The following is a 13,480-nucleotide window of genomic DNA, read 5'->3' as shown; positions in this document are numbered from 1 at the left end:
GCTGCGCTCCCTGTTTACTGGATCTTCTCCGTGTAAAACAACAGGGGCAGCAGAAAGAACAAAAAGCACCTTTGATCATCAAACTGGGAGAAATGGTGTGAAGCTCTTAGGCTGTGCTTTTTATTTATTTATTTTTATTACGACTTACGTTACCCAGAAAAGGCAAAGAATTTCCATGCATAGTGCTGGCTGCTTATTTTAAGAGGGAAACTTTAGCTCAAACTGAGAACAGGTAGAGGAAACTGGTTTATGTTTCACATCCAGGGTACCCTCATGGTCCACAGTTCACCTGCCTGGGAATTTCAGTGGTTTGGTAGAAAGAAACATCCTAAATACAGATGCCTTTTCTAAATCCAGTTTACTTGGCAGCTGTAAATAAAGTGGCTGTGAAAGAAGGGGCTGTCTCAGAGTATGTAATTTCTAACTCACATGGCACCTGTAAATGCAACTGAGCACAGGGTGCTGAGCATCTAATGCACAGCATTAGACCATGTTCTGCTTTGTCCCTTCTAGGAACCCCAAGCTTGGTGAAGCCTGTGTGGCTGACAGGGCTGGAAATCAGAATTCGTGCTGCACCTCAGCACATCTCAGTGCTGACAAATGAGGCCTCTCCTGCTAATTCCTCTGGAAAGGGTGCCACGCACAGGCACACCCATGGCAGCAGAGATGATGATAGCCATCAACAGCCAGGAGCCTTCACTTCTGGCCTTAACACCAATTTTCTAGGTGAGCTCAGTGGAGCCACTGTGTCCTCTTGTTTTCACTTCTCTGGCTCTACAGCAAGAATAATATTTACCAATTTTACAGGCCACACTAGAAAGATTAATTAGCTAATGCTTGTTGAGTACTTTGAAGATACAAAGCAAGAAATGCATACTATAAAATAAATAGATAAGAGCAGTGAAATCCTCATGCATCTTTCTTCAATAAATGCTTATATGCCATTCTCCTACATCTTCTGTCAATCCAAACTCTGGTGCTCTCAATATAGAAAGGTCTAGAACTGCCTCAGTTTCCCCATTGTGTCTCCAGAACAGCATTAATTGGGAGGATCACAAGCTTTTACTTATTGTGTCCCAGCAATCCTAACAGTATGGGAATGGGTGTCTGCAGATCAAACACAGAGACACCAGGCTCGGGGACTGGCCCTTGAGCCTGTAATCCAAAACCACTTAACAGGAGCCTACATTTATTAAACGAGACCATCAGTCTTCAGCTACTCCTAGAAAAGCTGAAAGGAGAGGAAAAGGCAGTGAATCTTTCAAAACATGACAGTGTTAGAGGCCATCTTTTCCTAAAGCTCCTGTATTTCTCTCAGCGTTTTCTGTGCAGCAAGTCATTATGAATTACTAATTACCAGAGCAGGCCAGGCGGGTCCGTCACTGACCTGCTGTGTAAGCTGGGCAAAAAAATGGGTCTGTCCCCTCTGCCTTGACTCCGTGTAAAATATGTGCTCTGAAGAGGCTTGAAGCTTAATATAGGTCTTGTTAAGTGTTCATAAAAGATAGCGAAACCCTTAGATTAAGAGGTACACCAGAGGAGAATGATAGGGTTATAAAATCTATTTCTACACATAACTCATATTTATATAGGCCCTTTCAATCTAACAGATCCCAAAGCTTTTTTTCAGCATAACACCCTGATATACTGTGTTCACTTCACCTACCAGTTCAAGGCAACCTCCTCTGAAGTGAAATGTGGCAGCTGTTTAAAAGCCCCGAGCAGTAGTAAGTTTAATAATAGGAAGGCATTTATATGGTCTTACAAACTTCAAAGAGTTAATTCTCTGCCCCTTCAGGAGGCAGACAAGGTTTATTATTCCCATTTCACAAAGGCAATATAACAAGAGTGGACAAGAGTGGAGGAAATCTGCACTCCCACAGATTTATAAAGCAAAATTCCGTGCATGAGCCTGAAGTGCTTTTAATCCCACACAGAGAAAACATATCAACATGTCTTATTAAAAAAAAAATCCTTTCCTAAAAATAATGATGTGGAGAGATCTGATCTGGATTCTAACACCTGCCACTTCTGGTGAAAAAAAAAACCTTCTCAAGCACGTCTTGACATAGAAACATCATGGTCCACAAATGCTTCTGTGCCATGAAACAAATTGGGCGCTCAAAATATACTGCCAAGAATCACACAATCTGTTTTAAGAGGTCCCAAGAGTTACTAAAGCCCTCTTGAAATACAGCAGGAGAGAAAGCTGCAGCAGCCTTAATCCTGGAGGCAGGCTGGCATTGCTCTCCCACCGCATGCAGCTCCACGGTTCTCCCCAGCTGGCCTGCATCACACAGCAATGGTGCTTCCAACGAGCAGGAAAAATTCCTTCTGTTATCCCCACAGGTTCTGCAAGATGGTCCTGAACTTGGGAAAACAAAGTTACAAAATTGCTTGGATTTAACCACTTTCTCACTGGGGACTGGAGTCCCATCCCCAGGTGTTATCACCATTCTCATACAGTTTCTTGAGTGCAGTCCTGATGCAAGATTAAGTAGGAGCTTAAAAGGAACATCTTATCCCTGGGGTCCCAAACACCATTTCACTTGGTAGCACAGGAGTCTTCAGCTTTCATTCCTCCTACTGCTTCCCACCAAGGAATTGCCCTATTTCAACTTCCACTCTTATTTGCAAGCCAAAGTAAGAAACACCGTCTTTTAGACCACTCTGATACCTTAAAATCTGCTTATCTCCTCCAGACTGCATAGCCCGTGTCATAGTCCCTGCAGCCTCCCTGCAGCCCTGGGGAGCTTTCAGTTGGGGCTGCAAAGCTGTTTTCAGCTGTGCTGCCCAAGCTCCCAACAAATGGATCTGGAAAATTTTCCATCCAAAAAGCCAATCCCCTGCAGATGCCTTGAGTCACTCCTACAATGCGAGCAATGCTCGGGGCTGGTGGAGGGTGAGCTGTGGTCTCTGTGTCTGGCAGGATCTAGGACAGGGAGCTGGGAGAGATAAACTGACCCATGCTGAGCATCATCAATCCTCCAGCAAAGTGATTTCCATCACGGGAGCACATTTGCTGCACGAATCACATCCCATTCATCACCGCTACTGTCTGGATGTGACTCTGCCAGCCAGGGCTTGGCCTCTCTCTCCAAAAAGCCCCTGATGTGCTGTACAGCAGCTTCACCGTGGATCAGTGCTCCCCCCTGACTCATTGCCCCCTTCCTCACTTCTCAGGAGCTGCTCCCTTTCATCCCTCTGGCTTCACAATCCCTGGATAAACCTGTGCCTCCACAGTCTCGCTGCAGCCTCTGCTGTGGAAGGGTGGGGGGGAAGGAAGGAAGGATGGCCAGGAAATGATGTCTTTAGCACTGTTGGCACCATGCTGCAGGCAGGTCCTGTGCCCTCCATCACCTCCCTGGAGCCGTGCAGCTGAGGAAGCTGTTCTGAGAGCAACATGTTATCAAAAGCTGCTGCAGGGCCCTGCCAAACCACCTGGCCTGAATTCACAGGCTGGGGCTGACACTCCTTTAGGCACACAAATGGGGAGTAGGGGTCTGGTCTGGTGCTCAGGCATAAAGTGTGGGCTTTTCTGACACTGAAACTCAAACCCAAGAGCAAAATCATTTCCTACTGCTGTGGCACTGAGCTCACAGCACAGAGCTTCTCACCTTCACTACCATGCAAGTCAAACATCCCACCAATCTAGATGATGGCCCAGGAGAGAAATGTCCTTGACATATTTGATGCCTTATGAGACAATGCCGATGTCGTGGAGGAGATCCTGCGACTCTGCTTCCTTGGCAACCTCGATGCCAGGAGCCTGAACCTGCCATTGGCTCTGTATGGCATCCGGCCGCGTTCATCCAGTGCTCCAGCCCTGGAGAGGAAGCAGCCCAGTTCTGCTGGTGGCCTTGGTGGTGACAGCGGCTCTGCACGGGTCCCTGCTCTCCCTGTTCTGTGTGCTCTGTGATGTCCCAGCTCTGCAGGCAGCGCCGGTTCTGCTCTGAGCCCTGAGGAATGAGTGTTATGAAATGTGTTCTGCCGGGTCTGGCTGACGACGTCAGTTGATTTCTCAGGCTGACAGGGAGATTTGCAAGCTTAAGATGGCTTACAGGTCCTTATTTACAGCTCACAAGATGAAGCCCGGACCTAGACACCCATATATTTGTGCTCAGAAGTTGAGCAAGCAAAGGAAATGTTTAAATATCTCTCCCTCCTCTTGATTCATTGCCTGTGGGATGACTATCCATCACAGGTAGGAGTGTGAGGATGGAGCTGCCTGTCTCTACTCCACCGATGCCTCTGGGGAATCCCTGAATCCACATCATGGTGGGTGAGTCACTGTCCTTCCCATGGAGAAAGGCATGGCACAGCCCTAGCTGGATGAAATGAAGGGACAGAGTGAAGCCTAGGTCATTCTGGCCACAGTTTATGGGTTGAGACAGTGGAGCACAGGATGCTCCCAGTCTTCAGCTGGTGTTGTCAGCAGAACTGCCCCCACCTGAGAAGTAGGATTTTTCCATTAAATAAATCCTGCAGCTCTTTCTTTCTTTTTTTCCCCCTTCCCTCTTTAACTCTGAAAGAATCCCATTTAATCTGTAGGGAGCTTTCCCTGAACAAAAAACCCCACCAGGTTTGACCCTGACCTTTGCAAATGGAAATATGATGTAGTGAGAATTGAGAGCTGAGAGTCAACTGGCATCTTTGCTTTTGCTGCTGAAATAGAGCAGGTCGTTTCACATTTCTATTATGAGCCTCAGATAATGGGGAAGAAAATTAGGTAATTCCATTTTTTGGATTAGTTGGTTTTCTTGTCAGCTGGGAGATGGGATCTGATGTATGTGGAGAATGACTGGAGGCACAGGATGAACAGAACAGCTGGTCACAGATATTGTTTGGGATTCTATTTCTGCATGACCTGCTCCAGAGATATCAAAAGAGATTGTGGCTGTCTCCCCTGACATTTATACCTGTTTTCCAATGCTGACTTCAAAGCAATTGCTCTGCATTTGCCCACATTTGAACGAGCTGAGAATCTGGACCATTGTTTAAAGATTGTCTTGAAACTTACCTAAGCTTTGAAATGATTGAAAATGAGTTATGTATGGAGACATGAAAATTAAAGTACATCAGGGAACCCACAGGCAATAGCAAGATGTGCAGGACAGGGAGCCTTGCCAAAGCTGACAGGTATTTGTTTATGGGGAGAATTAGAAGCTCTAGTTCAAAGTCTGCAAATTGCCCCATGAAAGAAGCGCCTCCTCATCACAGAGACTGAATTCTACACACAGGCACATGTGAAAAGAAGAGTTTGTAGAATCAAGAGCAGTGTTAGTAAAAAAAAAAAGAAAAATACACCAAAGATCACTGCATGAAACATCAATAAGCACAGCAAGAAACAACAGGATACCAGGCAATCTTTAATCTGAGAAAAAAAAGACACAAACCCCACATCTAGAAAGCAAAGCCTGATTAAGTTTAACAATAAGTGTTTTAAAACAAAATAAAAAAAAGCAATATGTGTGGTTAATGAAGCAAAGTGTTTGATTTTTCACCTCAAGGGGTCTCCAGTTCTGGCCATTCCGGAAGAGATGCTTTAGTGCATCCCTTAAGTGACCTTAGCAAGATCACCCGAGGATTGAAAGGAGCAGATTTGATGTTCTCATGCTTCTTTCTGATCTTAAAAATCTGTGAGCCTTTTTGCATTTGGTAAAGCACTTGATAACATATCACAAAATTTACCTCTTTGGATGATCTGAATGCAATAATCCATGGACCAAATCACAGCTGAGTGGCTGCAGACAGAGGAATACTAAACAGGGAGTGATTCTGTTACAGAATTATGTTTATTAGAGCATCACAGAGATCAGGTCTTTGGTCTTTACTGACATTTTTATTGATGACTCTAAGGAAGGATTAAACAAAAGGATGACACGCATTCACACAGTGACATGAAGTTGAAAGGGATCACAAACACCAGGGTAAGCTGAAAGATAATGCAAAGGAATCTGGGTAGACTAGAAACTTGGGGTGAAAATTCCCCAGTGCAGTGAATCTGAGACCTGAGCAGCCTGAAAGTTTCATCTCTGCAGATGCCTATAGGCTTTAAAGGTGATGCTCATTAGGATCACACCACGGAGTGAAAAGCCTAAAAAGTGCAGTGTGTGGGGAGATGCTCCATGTGAAGCCCTAGAGGTGTGATACAGTGAGCCAGAAGAAAAACAACAAAGGGTCCTTCAGCATTTCTGGCAGGCAGGTCATTTAATAAACACGTCTACCAAGAATCTTCTCTAACAAAACTCGATGTATCGTTTCCATTCACCGAGCTGGTGTCATGTCTGCAAACTGCACATGGCTTTGTCTCCTTGATTCATTAATTTCCATCCAAATGCCCAGGCAGAGCCTCTATTAGCCACCTCTATTGACAAGAGTGGATTATTCAGGGAAGCATAACTAACTCTCCCTTCTTTCCCTGAAATCTACGCTCGCTCCTCTGCTGGCAGATGAAAATTTAGAAGTGAAGAAATCTACTGCCTTTCCTTTGGTTTAGGTGTTTGGGGTTGGATTTAAGGAGGGATTCTAGAGATTCCAAACAAGGTTTAGGCCTTGGTACCTGCTGCGGTGTGCAGGCAGTCTTGAGTTCCCTTAACCCATCTCCCAGCACCTCTTGGTTGGAAGAGAAGGGGGCTAGGACAGGGACAGGACTCATAGGAACACTCTCAACTGCAAATGAATCATTGATCTGTAAGCCCTGGGGAAACTGGGCAAATTTAGCCAGTTAGAGGAACTCTTCTGTGCAAGTGTCCCTGCCATGCTGCGGCATCCCTCCCTTCAGGACACTGTGCCAGCAGCCAGGGAAGGGCCTTCTGGGGGACAGGTAGGATGGAGCAGTGCAGCCAGGGAACTGGGACAAGAGAACCTGATGCCAGATTGCTCCAGAGCACCCAATGCTAAAGGATTTGGAGTAGGTGGGAGCAGAGGAGTGACATCTGCCTGTCAGTTCACACCACTCTGCCTGGCATTAGCTAAAGCCCACTTGCCTGTGGAAAAGCTGTCTGCATGATTTCACTGTTCTGTGACCTCCAGGCCCTTCCCACTTTGCCACTGACTGAAGCTGATACAGATCCATGTGCAGAGCATCCCATGCCATCGCTGCATCCTCCCCTGGCTGGCACTGCTGCCCAGCGTGGCTTTATCTCTCTGTGAAATAAAGGTCATTTTGGTGCTGTGCAGGTAGTGAAGGCTTTGAAGAGAGGCTTTGAAGTACACTGTAGAAGTAGACATTATTACCCACTGCCCAGGGATTTGGAGAATGTTTAGTCTGATTAAAAAGGCTTTGCATTCTGGTGGCAGGAAGCATGACATAAAGCAGAAAATTTTTCTGAGCTGAATTCAAATGAGTTGATTTTTTTATCAGCCCTTCTCCTAGAGAATGGGCACGCTGTTCCCTGCACTGGGTGAGGCTTCATGCTCTAACAGGGTTCACTCTACCAGTAAGGATTTGAATCTAGGACTGAAATTTTAAGGGGCTTGATTTGAAATGAAGTTTATGGTACACTGGAAGACAGTAAGTACATCTGGCTCAGGAGAAGGGCTCATAGGGTTTTTGGTGCTCAGGATTTAGAGGCATGGCAGATTTGGCAGGGACAAGAGTTGGAGGAGGGACTAAATTAGCAAATCTTCATAGGTAGAACCCCAGTGTATCCTTAGGATTATGTGTTATGTTTGGCTCCAAATAGTGGTATCAGACTCCAACTTCATAAACACCACATTCTTTCACAGGTGTTTGGGTTGGGGGGAAGAAAATTGGGAGAAACAGGATAGGCTTATGGATTAGACATCTTTCATCTGAACTGCAGTAAACCTATTAGCATCCCACAGGTGAGGAAGGGCTTGTGGCACTCTGCTGATAACAGCACTGACAGCAGATGTTTAGTGCCAGGCAAATTCTTCACAGCCAACCTCATGTGAAGTGCTGCTTCCAAAAATCATCAGCTGTATTTGGGGTGATGCTGAAAATATTTTAAAAGCAAAAACAAGAGATGGGTAGAAACTGCAGCTCACAAAGGCAGGCTTAAGTGACAATTTGTGTGGTAGGAAGCGACATTTATTTAGTTGGTTTGAAGGGAAACAAATATATTTTACACCCACTCCTCTTGTGTCAAAATTTAGTTGAAAAAAACAGGTTTGCTACTGGAAAACTATCAAGACACTTTCCCTTTCTGCTTTGCTTTTTAAATGGAGTGGGATGTAGGTGTAAGGTTTTCTCACAGTGATGAGATACCTGAATCTTCTGAGCAGCTCGATTCCTACCCCTGGTGTCTTTCTGATGTTTGAATTAAATGGGCGATAACAAGCAACAGCGAATTTTTAGCAATTTAAGAAATAATCCTTCCTTTCCTGATTGCTTATCTTTTATCTTTGGAACTAGTAAGGTCATAATCCTACTATTTCTTCACTCATCCATAGAGACCCTCCAGCCACACAAAGATAAGGCTTCATGATGCTAAGGTAAAAGCAGAAAAATCCTTCTCTGGAAATAGCAACAGAAACAACCAAACAAAAAACTCCACTAACAAACCACAGGGTTCAGCCCTTTTAGAAAGCAACAGACCGTAGTGAGAACTCACAGATTTCCTGCTGTCAGCACACCTTTTGGGATGCCCTCCCCCAATATCTATCTTGCCATGAGACAGTCTTAGGTGTGGTTTTCACACTGGGGATTTGGAAGCCTGGCTGCAGATGTTAACAGATGTTTCCCTACTTTCCCCAGAGAGTGGGTGCCACTTGTGCATCTATAATCCCCTATGAGCTGATCCCTGTAACAAGATGCCACAAGGATTTAATCTCACAGCTTCCAGGGGAGCTGCTTCACACAGAGAATTATTGCAGGCAACTCAAGATCACTGTCATTCCAGGGAGAAGGCCGGTGCTGGGATGACAGTTACAGGCACTGCTCAGTTAAACCAGGATTACAGTCTGCTGCTGCTTAAAGGGGGATGCGTTGGAGAGCCAGGAGGCAAAGTTTGCCTCATCCCTGCTCCCTCTTCTGCTGGGTTTGAGATTCCTGGGAGCTGCAAACAGATGTTTGGCCAGGTGTGTGGCTCCCAACAACTCCCTCTTCTGTAGCCCTTTGGGGTGGTTCATGCTTTACAGAAGAGCACCAAGGAGCAGCGGCCCCAAATCACAGGCACGGTGTGGGACAGGGAGAGTGCATCACCCCTCCAGAGGCACTGCCAGGGTGAGATGCTCCACATGGGATGGACAGGTGAGTGACAGGGCTCCTCTGGGCCCTTCAGCCCTTCTGGAGACCAGCTGCACACTCCAGAGGGATGTCTGCTGCTGAGGGCTGTACAGACATCCCGAGCTGCTCTCACAGCGGCAATGGCCACGATGTGTTACAGCAGCATCCTACAAGGGCTCAGGTGGATTCCCTGCTTCTTCTGCCTGTGCAGGACTTGTAAGACATGGGTAAGCAGGTACTGCTGGATGAGAAACACTATCAGAGCACAGATATTTCCCCTTTGAGCTGGTCTGACTTATTTTCCTGCAGTGACAAAATAAGCGCCATGTCTGACGATGGTTCAGCTGGACTGGGAGATAGTGTAGAGGTTAAATCCACTTCTTTTTATTTCATATCCCAGTCACTTGCAATTCTAGATGGAGTCCTGCTACTTGGCAATCACTTTACCATCATCAATGAACCTCTAAAGCCATCTGAGGCTGCAAGATTAGCCACTACCACCCCGATGAGTTTATTTCATGCAGCTGAAATGAAGAAAACCAGTCTAAGGACACAATTTGAAAATTATTAAAAAAAAAAAAGGCTTGACTTATTTGTCAGCTTTCTTCAGGTTGCACTTCAGCAGGCCAGCCAGGACAGACTGCATGAATAGGCAGTGAAGCAGTGAGAGGCAAAGTCATAATCGGCTTTTGTGTTCTTTGATTATTGTTATCCAAACTAAACAAAGATTTGTGGTTTACTGCTGTCCTTCCTTTCCCTGTTTTTTTTAGATTAACTGCTGCACTGCAATGTCGTGTGTATTAGCAATATTGTAGAACCTGCTCAAGAGATAATCTCTGCACCCCAGCTTAATGACTGTACCAACCTCATTTAAAGGAATCTGCTGCTTATCATAGACTTAAATTACAAGCCTTTTGCAGCAGTAACACTGGCTTTTAATGTCTGTAAAAAGCCATAAATGGTTTAGAGGGTTATAGAAGTAACAGGCTAATGTAATGTGCTAACTAGGAATGTGCAAAGACTTGTCCAAGTATATCTGAAGCTCCTGTTTCTCTACATCACTGGTCTTTAATTAGCAATAGGACATCTTTGCAGCCCTTGGACCACTCGTGATAGATGAGGCATTGCAGTTTTACTGCACTGCTGGTTGAGGTTATCTATCAAGTCACTGGAAGAATGATTAAATCTTGCAATTACCCTGTGCTCTCTTGTCTGACATCCAAGCTCAAGCACCCTCTGATGGAGAGGTGATTGCTCCTTGAATTTGTATCTCTGCTAGTAGCCTGGCTTTTTGGTTTTGAGATGTCAGAGGTGTGCTCATGGAGCACTGATATCTTACCAGTTCCATTTTATTTCCTTCTTTGCTGGACCCTGGTCTTTTCCAGAAGGTGTATTACTTCTGCAACAAATCCTTGGGAATGTAGTTTGCCTCATTTTGTACACATTTCATTTCTCTCACAGAAACATTTATTTCTGCAAAGCCAGCCTGCCTAAATCTGATGACTGAGCCAGCTTCAACTCCTTTGCTTATTTCTTCTCTGCACAATTTCTTGCAAATTTTCCCTATTCTGAGAGCTAAAAATACATCTGGGTGCTGCCTGGAGGCCATCTGAGAGCACAAAGGAAGGGGCAGCTCAAGCTTCATATGCATTGCTAAGCAGTGCATGAAGAGCCTTCCCCACAAACAGGGTTGCTCCTGCAACAGGCATCCATAAATACAGAAATCTGCCATTCCCAGAAGCAATTGCATACAGAAACACACTCGCTCCTTCTATTTAGCCAGCACAGACTCTTCTACAAAAAGTGCAATTGCTACTGAGAGCTCCAACTTGTAACGACACCAAACAGGTGTAAACGGGAAGAAAGCTCAGCAGGGAGAAAAGCTACACCAACTCCCAGCCCTGCAGCCCGCAGAGCCTTCTCCTCCAGGAGTGTGTTTGTGTCAGGAATGAAACACAAGCTTCATCAGAGGGGAAACCAAATACTTTCTGCCTTTTTCACTGACTGAATTTCCTCTTGACTTCTCAAAGCTGTGTTCTTCTACCAAAGCTCTTGGGAGCACTGGCTTTCACAGCCACCACTGCTAAAGGGGAGATGAAACCAAGATGTAGCTTCCTTGTTATCCAAGTGGGACCCTTTGTCCTGTATACATGGAAAACATGACTTACTAGGAAAAATCTAAACCCCACAAATTAGTTCAGATCCCCAAAAAAAGACTGTTCAGATTAAATGTTTATTATAGAAGGGCTGGTAAACTCCCCTCGCTCTCATTTATTACTGCTGTGTTCAGAACAAACCACATGATGTCATTGAAGAACAGAGTTGCGAAATCCCACATTCCAGATCAGGACCCAGGAATGATTCCCAAATTAGGCAAATTACATGAAATATCAGTAAAGCATCTGAGGAGAAAAAAATAAACCTACAAAAAAGCCAAACCAAACCAAACCAAGAAATCCTGAAGCCGCTTGATAAAAATTATGCTCTCCAAAACTGTTGTGTTAATGGCTCTTCACCTCCGATATATTCACTCAAACTGAGGGAGGTGGTTCTTGTTTTGGAAGTCCTTTACACGTCTTCCCTCATCCTATGGGGAAGCACTGCTCTGCCAGAGAGATCTGCCAGAGGCCAGGCAGCAGCTGGCAAACATCTCAGAACAGGCAGGGCCAGCAACAGGGTCAGTGTTTACAAATAATAACTCATGCAAGGAGCGCTCACACCAGTGTTTGGGAAACAGCCCGCACCACCAATCTGACCTCCTGCCCAGATGGAATTTTTGCTGATTTATTTATTTTATTTTCTTCTGAACAGAAATAAACCGAGGCCCCATGGTGGAAACCGGGAAACTGCACAAAAGTCAGCAATGAAATAAAGCTGGAACAATGCCCAATTCAGACGGTCTAGGGGGCCTTCTGCACAGTGTCCACGTCAAAATTTCCTCATCCCAAAGAACTTCCTGCAAAACACAGAGGACGCTTTTATTACCAAGTGGGTGGCATTTGATACAGCATCCCAATTGGCCAGGGAGGCCAATGAACCAGGCATTATTTCACTGCCACCTCTCGAGTGGGACACTGCCTGCAGGAATACACCTCTGTCATCTCCTGCACAGCTTAGTCATGCGTTCCTATAGATTATACCTTGCCATGCCAGCCCTGAAGTACAGAGTTTAATAGAACAGAAATCAGCTCTTTCATCTTTCCCCTCTTTGTTTCACGTCAATTCAGTGCCAATGTGCTCCTATCCCCACATACAATTATTTAGCAGCTATGAAGCTCTTGCCAATACTGAACACGGAAAGCAAAAATAAGTTGTATTTGGCAGCATTGTGGCACAAACACTTTGCTTCCTCATTTACTCCTCACCTCGAACACTGTGTGCAGTTTTGGGTGCTACAATGTAAGAAGAATATAAAGCTTTTAGAGGGTGTTCAAAGGAGGGATATGAAGATGGTGGAGGATCTAGAGGAGGGTGGCCAACCACTGGAACAGGGCAGTGGTCACAGCACCGAGCCTGCCAGAGTTCAAGCAGCATTTGGAAAATGCTCTCAGGCATAGGGAGGGATTTTGGGAGCTGTCCTCTGCAGGGCCAGGAGTTGGATGATCTTTGTGATTCCCTTCCAGCCCAGGATGCTCTGTGATTCCTATAATTCTATGATTTATGCTCCCTGTCTGGCTTGGCTGATGGCACCACTCACATGCTCAGTGCCCCAGGATGGTTTGCAGGACCAGGGCTGTGATTTCCATGAATCTTACATTTTTAAAGATGCGAAACATCTGTAAATACATTACCCTGGAAGCAGAGCCCTCGTGATCAGTGGAAAGGCAAAAGGACATAAATCTGATGTAGGAATTGTTGATGTAGCAGCTGGGCTGTGCTGACCCAGCAGCTCGGGAGGTCCGTGCCCTGTTTGATGGCAGTGTGAACCCTGTGATCATTTTGCAGCTGGGCCGATGTTGTGTGTTGTAATTAAAAGTGGCCACGGAATCACAGAAACAGAGAACTTTATGGAGGGCACCCACTGTGATCATCGAAGTCCAACTCCTGGCCCCGCACAGGACACCCCAACCATCCCACCCTATGTCTGAGACTGTTGTCCAAATGCTGCTTAAGCTCTGTCAGGCTCGGTGCTGTGACCGCTGCTCTGGGGAGCCTGTTCCAAATGCTCACCACCTTCTGGGTGAAAAAACCTTTTCCTAATATCCATCCTACACCTCCCCTGACCCAGCTCCAGCCGTTCCCTCGGGTCCTGTCGCTGGTCACAGAGCTCGGAGCTGCCCGTCCCGA

The sequence above is a fragment of the Aphelocoma coerulescens genome, chromosome 10, assembly GCF_041296385.1.
Source record: "Aphelocoma coerulescens isolate FSJ_1873_10779 chromosome 10, UR_Acoe_1.0, whole genome shotgun sequence".
NCBI lineage: Eukaryota > Metazoa > Chordata > Aves > Passeriformes > Corvidae > Aphelocoma > Aphelocoma coerulescens.
This window is presented reverse-complemented; position numbering follows the sequence as displayed.